This window comes from Choloepus didactylus, chromosome 2, assembly GCF_015220235.1.
Source record: "Choloepus didactylus isolate mChoDid1 chromosome 2, mChoDid1.pri, whole genome shotgun sequence".
NCBI lineage: Eukaryota > Metazoa > Chordata > Mammalia > Pilosa > Megalonychidae > Choloepus > Choloepus didactylus.
Genome location: NC_051308.1, coordinates 194,723,867 through 194,738,302, shown reverse-complemented (window position 1 = coordinate 194,738,302; position 14,436 = coordinate 194,723,867). Strand labels below are relative to the sequence as shown.

The 14,436-nt window shown below is 41.7% G+C and overlaps 1 pseudogene; it reads left to right on the top strand.

The window, feature by feature from the left end:
* The first annotated feature begins 4,239 nt into the window (after nucleotides 1-4,239).
* Nucleotides 4,240-6,235, top strand: LOC119514046 (annotated as a pseudogene).
* Nucleotides 6,236-14,436: the final 8,201 nt, after the last annotated feature.

Genomic DNA, 14,436 nt, shown 5'->3' with positions numbered 1-14,436 from the left:
CTGGCTGCTCCTTCCTTCTCAGTCTCTTTTGATGGCGCTTCCTCCTCTGCCCAGCCCTTAATCATTGTCTTTCTTGGGGGTCTGTGTTTGTTCCTCTTTTCCCTCCATATACTCTTTGTCAGTCATCTCATTTTTTTTCATGGTTTTGACCACCATATATGCCCTGATGACAACCAAATCTCTACCTTGTATCTATACCAGACTCATATTATACTGACTCATAATAATTAAATATACACCCTAATTATTAATCAATATTTTAGTTAGCTGCTCAAATGTTATTACTGACTCCTTTGCTATCTACTAATAGTGTAAAGAAGATTAGCAGACCAGATTCCACCAGGTAGGAGTTTGAGCAGGGGTCAGTTCTGGCTGTGAATATAATAAAGGCTTTTGTCTTGAACTGAGCTTTCCTTTTTTAAAGTAATTAATTAAACATTTAAAAATCTTTAATTAAAAAATTAAACTTTTTTTAAATTAAAGAAGTTGTAGATTTACGCAAAAATCATGCAGAAAATACCAAGTTCTGAAATACACTCCCCCCAAACACACAATTTCCCCCATTATTAACACTTTGCAATAGTGTGGTGCCTTCTTTACAATTGATGAAACAATATTATTATAATTATACTATTGACTATAGACCATTGTTTACATTAGGGTTCACTGTGTTGTACACGCCTGTGGATTTTTTTAGAATTTTTATTCTAGTAACAAATCTCTGCCCTAAAATTTTCCCTTTTAATTACATTCAAATATATAATTCAATAGTGTTAATTCATGATGTTGTACTACCATTACCACCACACATCACCAAAACTTTTCTATCACCCCAAACAGAAACAGAAACCTCCCCATTCTCTACCCCTACCCTGATCCCTGTAACCTGTATTCTGGGTTCTGATTCTGAGTTTCCTTATTTGAATTATTTCATGTCAGTGAGATCATATAATATTTGTCCTTTTGTGTCTGGCTTATTTCATTCAACATGATGTTTTCAAGGTTCATCCATATTGTCACATGTATCAGAACTTCATTCCTTTTACAGCTGAAGAATATTCCATTGCATGTATATGATGGACAATGTTTTGTTTATCTGATCATCAGTTGATGGACACTTGGGTTGTCCATCTTTGGCAACTGTGAATAATGCTGCTAGGGACATCAGTGTGCAAACATCTATTCACATCTCTGCTTTCAATTTTGGGGGTTATATGTATCCCCAGCAGTGGAATTGCTGGGTCATACGGTAATTCTATATTTAACTTTCTGAGGAAATGCCAAATTGTCTTCCACAGTGGCTGCACCATTTTATATTCCCTCCAGCAGTGAAATTAATATTTAATTGGGCATCCTGTATTTTATCTGGCAGTTCTAATTCAGGGTTGAGAACCGTGTGCTAGGCCTCTAGGTCCCTTTCAACTCTAGGAAACAAAGATACAAGACTCTTCTGATTTGCCTTGGCCCTCTCAGTGAAAGCAGAAACTACTCTCAGGATTACAGAAGAGTTAAGGGCAATAGTTATGGGCAAATCCACATAACAAGCGATGATGGCCCTTACTGAGTGTGTAACCTTAGGACAGTCACTTAACCTCACTGAGCCTCCATTGCTTTATCTATCCAATGGAAGGAAACCAAGACTTTGTTGGTTAGACACTTCCGTCTATGTGATCTCTCACCTGGGACAATCAGAACAAAATAACCTATTAGAATGCACGTTGTATGTGGAAAGGGGCTACAGCAAATATGTAACAGTGTTACCATTGGTGTGGTACCTGTGTGCAGCTGATTTTATTTACTGACCCTAGTGGGGGTGGGGTGGGCGGTGAAGCTTTTCTAGCCCTGTTGTATTGTGAAGGAAAGACACTGTCTAGGGCTCTAGAGTCTAGCGCGATGGTTCTCAACGGGGACGATTTTGCTCCTGAGAGGACATTTGGCAATGTCTGGAGACATTTTTGCTTGTTACACCTGGGGGGATGCTACTGGCATCTAAAGGGGAGAGGCCGGAGATTTTGCTAAACATCCTACAATGTGAAGTTCAGTGCCCCCCCCCTCCCAACAAAGAATTGTCTGGCCCAAGATGTTAGTAGGTTGAGAAACCCAGGTTTGGAGTATTGCAGGACCAGATTCTCACCCCCAGCTCTGCAGTTTAGCAGCTGGGTGAATGATGGGCAAAGTACTTCACCTCCCTGGACTGCAGTGTCCTCCTCTCAGACATGCAATAATAGCACCTACTTTGTAGAGCTTTTGTGGTGATTAAACGACAATACGCCCATAAAGCACTCAACACAGTGTCTGGTACATTGTAAATATTCTTGTGGTTATTTGGATATTATCATCCCCATTTGAAAGATGAGGAAATTAAGGCTCAGAAAGGGGAGCAGACTTCCCAAGGTCAAGAGGAAAAGCAGGTCTAGTCGGGTTTGCGCACTTCACTGAGAGTCTTCTGTAGGCAGAGACTGCGATTTCCTTGTGTGTGAACATGGAGCACAGTCCTTGTTCTCAGTGAAGTGGAAGGAGGAGAACCAACCTTAACTGAGTGCTCACATATGTAACTCTCATTCCTATGAGGCACATATTACAATTTCTATATTACAGGTGAGGCTAAGTGAGACGTCCAAGATTACCTAGCAGGTTTACAGTTGGAGACACTGACCTGGGAGTAAGGCCAGATATTCACTCCAGTGTGTAGAGTCTCAGACTGAGTTCTAGAAGTGACTGATCCCAGGCTGAAAAAGAACCCATGGAGATGAAAAATACTTAATAATGTCTGAAGATGAAAAATACTTAATAATGTCTGAAGTGCTAGACTCTTGTTGGGACCAGAAAAAGGAAGGAGGTAGGTAGAGTGTGTTCCCTTGCACTTAAGAAACAAGCAGACCCAGGACAGATCCCAGTTTCTGCCATTCCTGGCTGGGTCCTTGGGTGAGTTACTTAATCTATCTTAGCCTCAATGTCTTTATATATAAAACATTCAAATTTAAGAGTTGTTTGCTATTTATTAATCCCTTCTTCCAGGTAGGGTTGACCCATACAGTCATGCAGGGTTTGAACTGCATAAAGGTAGTGAACAGAAGGGACAAGTGGGAGCTGAAATCTTGTCCTTGGCATAGAGCTACATCAGGCCAGAGGAAGGGACACCTGTTTTCTTAATTTGCACAAAGGTGCATAAAGGAACAAAGGCACAGGGCAGCAGCCCAGCTTTTAAGAGCCAGCCCCTCAGCTGAAGGCTGTGAAGCCAGGGCTGAAGCAGGCACAGTCTGTGCCTTTGAGGAGCCTGTAGTCGCAAAGCTGTGATTCTTAAGTGAGGTGATGCTACACAGAAGGTGCTCAATTAATGGTACATGTATAATCAGGATAGGACATCAGCAGATGCTGACAGAAAGAATGATGCCCTGAGTTGGCTTTCCGGAAGGGCTTCCTGGAAGAGGGATTTCTGAAGCCAGGCCTTAAAGGGTGGAGAGGAGTTAGATAAGCAGAAGAGAAGTGAGCCCTCTGGGGGCTGGGGGAGAACCACAGGAGCCAAACCTTTCCGAGTCAGACTGGCTGAATTAGATGCTTCCTGTAAGAAAGAAGAGGTAGGTATATTTGGGCAAGTTGGGAAAGCTCAGATTTTAGAGGTCAGACAGGAATCATTGGGGCAACTTCAACAGTTCAGAGGAAGTTTTCAGAGGATATTTCTGTTGCTAAGTGTATGACAGGGAAGAATCAAGTGGAAAGAACACACCATTTTGCATAGAAAAAAAAATTACACAACTTTGCCTCACAACTCAGAAGAGTTTTATTCAACATTATACTGGAGACCCTAGACAATACAAGGAGATAAAAGGAATCGGATGTAAAGCAAGAAGTAAAATGGTCCTTATTCACGGATATGATCATGTACATAGAAAATCTGAAATTTCTACAAAGAAGTTACTAGAACTAATAAGTGAATTTAGCAAGATAGCAGGATACAAGGTAAATATTAAGAAATCATTGTATTTATATATGCTGGCAGCAAACAATTGGAAAATCACATTAAAAAGACAATGCTAGAGCCGAGGGGGTGGGGGCGGCTGCACTGACTCTGGGATCCCCAGGCCTGGAGGGGGGTCTGCGCGCAGCTGACTCTGCCCACTGTCCCCCCACCCCTCGTCTGGTCCCTGGCGGGCCTCCCTTGGGCCAGCCCAATGTGACCAGGTCCCGCAGAGTCAGAGCAGGAGCGGGTCCGTACTGGAGCTGGAGGGCGGGAGGAACATGACATCGTGGAGACGGTTTCACCCAAATATCACTGCCTACAGGCAGAAACCTACCGTTTTACTAGTCTTTTTGGCAAAGCCTAGTAAAAGTAACACTGGAGACTTCACGCTTTCCGTAAGAAGAAATGGAGCCATCAGGCACATCAGGATTCAGAACACTGGTGATTTCTATGGCCTGTATGGAGGGGAGGAGTTGGCCACTTTGGCTGAGTTGGTCCAGTATTATATGGAACATCGCAGGCACTTAAAAGAGAAAAATAGAGATGTTACTGAGCTCAAATATCCTCTGAACAGGACAGATGCTACTTCTGAAAGGTGGTTTCATGGATACCTTTCTGGGAAAGATGCAAAGAAATTATTAACTGAGAAGGGAAAATGTGGTAGCTGTCTCATATGAGAGAGCCAGAGCCACCCTGGAGATTTTGTTCTCTCTGTCCGCACTCGTGATGACAAAGGGAGAGCAATGACGCCAAGTCTAAAGTGACCCAAGTCATGATTCGCTGCAAGGAGCTGAAATACGATGTTGGTGGAGGAGAAAGTTTTCATTCTTTGACAGATCTCATGGAGCACTACAAGAATCCCATGGTGGAAACCTGGGCATGATACTACAGCTCAAGCAGCCCCTCAACACAACTCTTATCAATGCTACTGAAATAGAAAGTCAGGTTTGAGAGCTAAGCAAATTAGCTGAGACCACAGATAAAGTCAAACAAGGCTCTTGGGAAGAATTTGAGACACTACAGCAATAGGAGTGCAAACTTCTCTACAGATGAAAATAGGGTCAGAGGCAAGAAAATAAAAACAAAAATAGATATAAAAACATCCTGCCCTTTGATCATACCAGGGCTGTCCTTCACAACCATGGTGATCCCAATGAACCTGTTTCAGATTATATCAATGCAATTATTATAATACCTGAATTTGAAACCAAATGCAACAACTCAAAGCCCAAAAAGAGTTACATTGACTCACAAGGTTGCCCGCAAAACACGGAGAATGACTTCTGGCGGATGGTATCCCAGGAGAACTCAAGAATGATTGTCACGACAACGAAAGAAGTTGAGAGAGGAAAGAGTAAATGTGTCAAATACCGGCCTGACAAATATGCTCGAAAAGAATATGGTGTCATGTGTGTTAGGAACATCAAAGAAAGTGCCGCTCATGACTATAACTTAAGAGAACTTAAACTTTCAAAGATCGGAAAAGCTTTACTCCAGGGGAATATAAAGAGAACAGTGTGGCAATGCCACTTTTGGACCTGGCTGGATCACGGAGTGCCCAGTGACCCCAGGTTGGGGGGGCGTGCTGGACTTCTTAGAGGAAGTGACAAGCAGGAGAGCATCATGGATGCTGGGCCTGTGGGGGTTCACCCCAGTGCTGGAATAGGCCAGACGGGAGCATTTGCTGTGATTGATATCCTTATTGACATCATCAGAGAAAAAGGTGTCATCTGCAACACTGACATGCCCAAAACCATTCAGATGGTGTGGTCTCAGAGGTCAGGGCTGGTCCAAACAGAAGCACAGTACCAGTGTATCTATATGGCTGTCCAGCATTACACTGAAACACTATAGTGCAGGATTAAAGAAGAGCAGAAAAGCAAGAGGAAAGGGCACGAATATCCAAATATTAAGTACTCCCTAGCGGACCAGACAAGTGAGATCAGAGTCCCCTCCCACCTTGTACCCCAACACCATCCTGAACAGAAATGAGAGAAGATAATACTGCATTCTATGAAAACAAGGGGCTGATGCAGCAGCAGAAAAGTTTCAGATGAAAAGACCTGCCAAAACTTCAGTACAGAAATAGATATGGACTTTCACCCTTGTCCTAGAAAGATCAAGAAAAAATGCAAGAAAGTTTATGTGAAGAATGAATTTGAATTTGGAAGATTTGAGTTGTGGTTGACTACCTCCTGATAAGCAAAATTTGAAACAATTTAGAGACCACTGCATATTCAACAGTACCTGATTTCCAGTTACTCATTTTCTCAGATAAGAAGAAATCATCTCTACAATGTAGACAATGTTATATTTTATAGAATTTTGTTTTAAACTGAGGAAGCAGACAAATTGTCCTCCATATTTTGCAGATGATGGTGACTCAAATTCAGGTTATCAGCATTTGTTTTTGTTTTTGTTTCTTTTTATTACCTTAACAAAATAATTTTCTTTTCACTTTGTAGGGATGATAGGAAACTTGTGAGAGGAGAAATGATTTGGTACAATTGAGTAACAACATCTGTAGAAGTGGGGACAATTTCATTTACCATCACTTATCCAGCAGTGGATAATTCATTTTGATGGCCTCTTCTTTTAGTTAAATGATGATTAAGCCAGTGCCCTGCACTGTCAGAAGTCGACACTGTAAAAAATCATGGGGGGAAAAATCATGGAAACTTATGAATTAGGATTAGAGGTGTTTTTTCTTTTTAGCAGATGACCAATTACCACTCAACCTTTTGATTGAGAAGGTTGTGGTGGGAAAACGTCACATTTTCTTTGCATTGGAGTAATTGTCTTGTATTTAGAAAAAAGGCATCTGTGGATGATCAGTGCTTTGGTTGTCAATTGTTGCTGGCAAACTACCCCACAATTTAGTGGCTTAAAACAACATCTCTTTTTTTGCTCATTATTCTTCAGTCTGGGGTGGGCTCAGCTGAGCTATTCTTCTGCTAGTCTTGCTGGTGGTCACTCATGGAGTCGGCAGGTGGACTGAGACATTGAGACGGCTGGGCTTATCTCTCTCTGCATGTAGTCCTCAGGGTCTGTCCTTCTCCACGTGGCCTCTCCAAGTGGCCTCTCCAGCAAGGTAGCTGGAGCTCAGAGCTCCCAAGAGCACAAAAGCAGAAGTGGCCAGACCTTCTTAAGACTTAGACCCAGAACTGTCACAACATCACTTTCACTGCACTCGACTGATGAAAGCAAGTCACAGGCTCAGTCCAGGTTGAAAAAAGGCACTACACAAGGACATGAGTATTGGGAGGCGTGGCTTATTGGGGGCCACCAGTGGAACAGACTGCCACTACCAGTGCCGTGGAAAAACAACTACTGTTAGCAAAAGTAGAGGCTGCTAGTGATGTCAGGAAGCTCAAGATGCCTAAGCTGGTGTAAGTCAGAAGTCAGACTGAGAAATAGAGGGCTTTTAAGAAGCTTCCTGAACCAGTTCTGCCAACCATATTTTCTCAATCTTCACTCAGAAAACTGGTCTCATGAGAATGGATGTGTTAGGGGGTGTGCTGGTTTGAATGTATTATGTCCCCCAGAAAAAGCCATATTCTTTGATGCAATCTTGTGGGGCAGACATATTAGTGGGGATTAAGTTGGAACGTTTGGATTAAGTTGTTTGCATGGAAATGAGCCCCACCCAACTGTAGGTGATAACTCTGATGAGATATTTCCATGGAGGCATGGCCCCACCCATTCAGGGTGGGCCTTGATCAGTGGAGCCAGATAAATGAGCTGACAGGCAGAGGGAACTCAGTGCAGCTGTGAGTGACGTTTTGAAGAGGAGCTACAGCCAAGAGGGACACTTTGAAGAAAACACAGGAGCTGCAGATGAGAGACAGTTTGAAGACGGCCGTTGAAAGCAGACTCTTGCTCCGGAGAAGCTGAGAGAGGATAAAGGCCCCAAGAGCAACTAAGAGTGATATTTTTGAGGAACTGCAGCCTAGAGAGGAACATCCTGGGAGAAAGCCATTTTGAAACCAGAATTTTGGAGCAGACGCCAGCCATGTGCCTTCCCAGCTAACAGAGGTTTTCCGGACACCACTGGCCATCCTCCAGTGAAGGTACCCAATTGCTGATGTGTTACCTTGGACACTTTATGGCCTTAAGACTGTAACTGTGTAACCAAATAAACCCCCTTTTATAAAAGCCAATCTGTCTCTGGTGTTTTGCATTCTGGCAGCATTAGCAAACTAGAAAAGGGGGACAGAACATTTGAAGGTAGAACTATCCCATTGCCGCAGTGTCTATAGAGTAAGGAGAATGTGATGGTTTCTTAATGCCACTGATTCACAGTAGACTGGAATGAAAAGGAGCAGTCCTAACAAGGCCTGTAACCTTTAATTAGAAGTAGCTTATTGTTTTAACCAAGTAGTAGTAATGCTAGCGTTCTACCTTAAGTGCCTTTCCCAAAGACATCTCTCTTTGCACTGTGTGTTGAGTCATCATTCAGTGAGTATATTTTGATTAAAGTATTACTGGTTGCCTTTGTAAAGATAATAAAATGCTATGGCAACGTTACCCTTAAAAAAAAAAAGACAATGCCATTTATAACAGCATCAAAAAGAAAACACTGAGGGATGAATTTAATGAAATATGTAAAAGAACTTTACACTGAATACTATAAAACATTGCTGACAGAAACTGAAGAACTAACTAAATAAGAGATATACCATATTCATGGATTAGAAAACTCAACATTGTTAATTCTCCCCAAATTGTTCTATTGATTCACTGCAATTCCCCCAAACATCCCAGCAGGTTTTTTTGTCTTGTCTTGTTTTGTTTTTTTGTAGAAACTGACAAGCTGATTCTAAAATTTATATGGAAATGTAAAGGACCTAGAATCACTAAAACAATTTTGAAAAATAAGAATAAAATTGAGGACGTACACTACCTGATTTCAAGGCTTACTTATAAAGCTACGGTAATTAAGGATTAACACGTATCAATGATATGGCTAGAGAATCCAGAAATAAATCCACACGTATATGGTTAATTATTGTCAAGTTAATTCAGTGGGGAAAGGACAGTTCCTTCAAAGGATGGTTCCAGAACAACTGAATATCCATATGTAAAAAGTGAACTTCGAACTTTGCTTCACACAGTTCACAAAAATTAACTCAAAATGGATCATAGACCTAAACATAAAAGCTAAAACTACAAAACGTCTGGAAGAAAACATGGAAAATCTTTGCCATCTTGGGGTAGGCAAAGATTTTTTAGTTAGAACACAAAAAAGCACTAACCAGAACAGGAAAAACAAAAGTGACTTTATCAAATTTAAAATTTCTGTTTTTCAAAAGACACTTTTAAGAAAATGAAAAAGCAAGCCACAGACTGGGAAAGAATATCTACAATGCATATATCTGACAAAGGATTTGTATCCAGAATATATCAGAACACTTACCACTCAGTAAGAAGATAAATAATGCAATTAAAAATTTGAGCAAGACAGACATTTTGCCTGAGAACATTCCTGAATGGCTAATGAGCACATGAAAAGATGTTAAACATCATTAGCCATTAGGGAAATACAAATAAAAGCCATAATGAGATACCATTTTACATCTATAAGAATGGCTAAAATAAAAAATACTGACTATACCAAGTGCTAGTAAGGATACAGAGCCCTGCCTCTTATACATTGCTGTGGGAATGTAAAATGCTACAGCCACTCTGGAAAACAGTTCGGTAGTTTCTTATACAGTTAAACATATACCTACCCCATTACTCAGAAATTCCACTGCTGGGTATTTACCCAAGGAAAATTAAAACATATATCCAAAAAAAAATGTGCAAAGATTTTTACAGCAACTTTGTTTATAAAACTAGAAACAACCCAAATTCTCATTAACACTTGAATGGATAAACAAATTGCAATATTTCCATATAACGGAATACTATTCAGCAATAAAAAGGAAGGAACTACTCGCACATGCAACAACTTTCTATGTGTCTCAAGACATTGTGGTGATTGAAAGTAGTCTGATACAAAAAAGGACATACTATTTGATTCTACTGATCAAGAACAGGCAGAACTAATCTATAGTGACACAGAGCAGAGCCAGGTGGTACCTGGGCCAAGGCTTATGGGGAGGAGAGTTGATTGCAAAGGGATACAAGGGATAGTGATGGGTGACAGAAATATGCTGTATCTTGACTTTGGTGGTGGTTACACAGGTGTTCACATTTGTCAAAACTCACCAAACTGTACACTGGGTGTATTTTAATGTTTGTAAAATAAACCTCAATAAAATTGACTTTTTAAAAAGACAACAAGAAGAGAAGCATCATTTTTTGTAATACCAATAAACAACTGGAAGGACTGTAGCTGTCTAGGAGAATGGATAATAAATCATTGTATATTTGCAAGATGGAAAACTATATAGGATCAAATATGTATGAACTAGATAGATCATACATAGCATGGACAAAACTCACAAGCATATGGTTTAGTGAAAAAAGCAAGTTCTAGGAGAATTTATGCATTAAGAAACCATTTATATAAAATTTAATCACATGCAAAGCAATGCTATACAGTGCTCAAAGATCCATATATTTGTGATAAAAGCAAAAATAAGAGCCTGGGAATGAAAAACACCAAATTCAGGAAAGTGGTTACCTCTGGTGGGTAGGTGGGTGGGAAGGAGGTGTACACGGGGAGCTTCAACCTGAGTTGGTAATTTGTTATTTCTTAAACCGAGTGGAGGGTGCATGGGTGGTACCTGAACTATTCTTTATGTCTTCTAGTGTGATTTAAAGATTACATAGTCGAGCGAACAAACAAATAGCAAACTAAGGAAATCCTAACTGAAAAGGTAGCCCTCCTCTCGCCCTCCTCTCGCCCTCCTCTCGCACTGCTGTGACCAAGCCCGGGGATCCACTGCAGACCACGCAGGCTGTCCGCCCAAAAGCGGAAAAGGCTGCTAGCTCGGCGTCAACCTCAGTTACTGGGGTCTCTGAGCTGCGCGGCCAGCTACAGCAGGGGGGCGATTCTTTGAGGACCCTCCCTGAAGGGCTGGGCCCGGAGTTGGGAGTCTGGGGGCTCCCGGAGCAAGGCTGCCTAGATCTGGAGGGCACCAGCTTGAGAACTATGCAGAACGGGTTTCCAGATGCGGTTCACCACGTGGCAGGCTTCACGCTCCTGCATCTCCAGTAATCTTAGCTTACTACCCTAATGCACAGAGAGGTAAAGTGATCTGCCTAAGGTCACACAGCAGATGACTCGAATTTATTATTTGTATGGCCTTTGTGAAATTACTTAACCTTTCTGGATCTCAGTTTTCCTATTCATAAAGGAAAGTTTCCATAAAGTGGGTGCATAACTTTGTGTGTATATGTGTATCTAAGAGACTCCATACCAAGATATTGGTAGATTATTTCGATATGGTGTGATTATGCATGGCTTTTATTTTTTCTTTTGATTCACCTGTATTTTCTAATTTGTTGTTTTACAATGAAAATGTATATATTTTTAATTTAAAAACTTATCTGTTTAAACACAGCATAGGGTTGTGAGGATTAAAAGAGATGATGAAAAGCATACAGCATAACTTCTGGTTTATAGTGTGTGCTCCACAAATGTGATCTCCCTGCCCACTCTTTCCCTTCTGGTGTTAGGGACTCTGGCATCCACTCTTCAGCTGGGGAGGTGATATGGTACTCTAACCATTACTGGCTGTGTGGTTTTTGGGTAAATTACTTAACCTCCCTGAGTCTCAGTTAATTTGTCTGTAAAATGGGAAGAATAGTACATACCTCAAAGGAAGTTTTAAGGATTATGAGATGTACAGAATGGGAAACTCCCTGGCACACAGTAGGTCCACAATAAGTGTCTGCAGGTATACCTAATGAAGGAACATGTGCACAGAATAAAGGAGCAAGCAATGGAGTAGGGGCTAGACGAGAGGAGCTAGAGGATTTTAACGTAGGGTCTGCTGAGGCCAAGGAGTCCATGGCAAGAGTTCAGGGAGTCCATAAACTTGGATGGAAAAAATCTACATCCTTGTTTTCAGGTCTGAAACCTGAAACTTACCATTTCCTTCTAGGCAACAAACCACAGTAGTATTAGCAGAGTCTGTGACTCTGTCACTAATAGAAATCACAGATACTTTCATACTGCATTACAGTAGAGATATCCTGAAAAACTTTACAGTTATTTACCACCTCAAAATTACAACAGTTAATAGACTCATATGGTGGTGTGAAGTTATATGTACCCCATAAAAACATGTTCTTAAATCTAATCCATTCTTATAGATGTAAACCCATCATAAGTAGGACTTTTTGATGATGCCTCTTCAGTAGTCTTCAGGATGGTCTTAAACCTATTACTAGAGTTCTTTATAAACAGAATGAATACACTGAGAGAGAAAGCCACTGAATCAAGAAGCTGAAAACAGTGAAATGGGAAGAGAAGGGAGAGACCAGTAGATGCTAAGCGCCTTGCCATGTGGCAGAGAAGCCAAGGATCACCAGCAGCCAGTCTTTGGGAAGAACGCATTATCCTGATGCTGCCTTAATTCTCTCAGCCTCAAAACTGTAAGCTAATAAATTGCCATTGTTCAAGCTGAGTCATTTCATGGTATTTGCTTTAAGCAGCCTAGGAAATTAAACAGACCCTGAAATACTGTTTACACTTATTCACCACATCAAAATTACAATAGTTAATAGGCCCATCTCTAGATTTTATGTAATACGTTAAAAAGTAAGACTAAATCACAAAATAAATATTTTGATAATTATTGAATATAACTGGTGTCCTTTGTAATCCTAAGTAACTTTTTTTTTTGCAGTTTAGAAACACTATTCTGAATAGAAGTCCATAGGCTTCATTCAGATGGCCAAAGGGCACGCTTGGCCAGGTGGCTAGACAGACATGAATATTAGTCCTGCCTGGCCATTGACCCCTGTGTGACAGTGGGTTGGTTATTTCTCTCAGAGGCACAATCATCCCTGCTTGGCTTACCCCACAGAGTTGTTGAGAGGAACAACTTAATTCTGGAAAGGGACTTTGGAAACTGCCAGCACCTCCCCGATTTTGCCAATAGCCCAGAGCCGAGTGTTCCCTTCTTCCCAGCTATCTCCATGCCCCTAGGAGGCCTTACTCCTTTCCACAGGACCCCATCCCCCCTCTTTACTTTCCAACTGTTAAATAAAGAGACCAAAGTGCACCTCCATTAGAGTATGCCATCCAGCTCCCAGTTTGGAGGGATCCACAACTCTGGGGTGGGATTTTCTTGGGGATAATAACAATTCGATCTCAGTTTCCTTTATTCAGGAGATCCTTTTGAAACCCTCCCGACACTGGACAGCCAGTGGTCCTCTGTGCCCACAGTCCCTACATTTCTTTTTTCACCCTCCTGTCCTGTGAGGGTCCATCTGTGTGTCTGACTCCCCCACCATACTGTGTGTTTCTTAAAGGAAGACCCAGATCTGACCCTCTCAGGGGCCCTGCTGCCCAGGTCAGGACATAGTACACATCCGTGTCTATGGCACATCGACACCTGGATGAGGACAAGGAACGTGAAGCAAAGAGAGAAAAAGCAGGGAAGGGGCAGGGCTAGGGCTTACGCCCAGATCTCCTGATACCTATGATCCATCCTTCATATGCCCAAAGCAAGGGATGGAGGAATCAGGGTGGGGGTGGGGGGCTATAGTCACATTATTTCCTACTCTGCTCATTGCTGTGAAAAATGTAGACAGCTAAAGGTTTTGTGATCTTGAGCCAGTCTTTGCCCCATCCGTACAATGGGAGGTGTCAAATTTAGTGGATTTCAAACCTTTTTGACTAGACCCAAAGTAAGAAATGCATTTTAGATCATGATCTGGTACATAATACCTACACATACATGTATTTGAAACAAACATTTCATGAAAGAATACTTAACTTTTTCTGTTCTGTTTAATTTTTTTTAATATCGATTCTGACACTGGTCCTTTTTAGCTCCAACACTGTGATTGGCTGAATGGAATCCCTAGTCCTGACTCACTGTGATTGGGCCAAGTCACACTCCCTAAGGGCCTCAGTTTCCCCAATGGACCCTAAGAGGACATACAGGTAATCTCTTAAGGACTTCATACAGCTCCAGACTGATCTTAATGAGAACACTGCCCTTGGGATGTAGAAATAATTTCTGAGAATGGAGAGGTCTGCTGGCTGTGGTCCCTGGTGGGGTTAACATTTGGGTGGATCCACACCTATGCCCACACCGGACCCCTGGTCCCAGGCCAGTACAGAGAGTGTGAATATGCCAGTGCATGAACTAGCTGCTCAGGGAAGGGGAGACAAGACGCAAGGAAGTTGATGATGAGGACATTTAAAACGTCCAGAAAAGAGGCACAGTGTGGGGCAGCAGAAATGCAAGGGCTTCAGAACTAGACCAAAGGGTTAAAATTCCATCTGTGGGCCCGGGGGCTCAGGAAAATGACTTCTCTCTGGTCCTCAGCTCTCATCTACACAATGG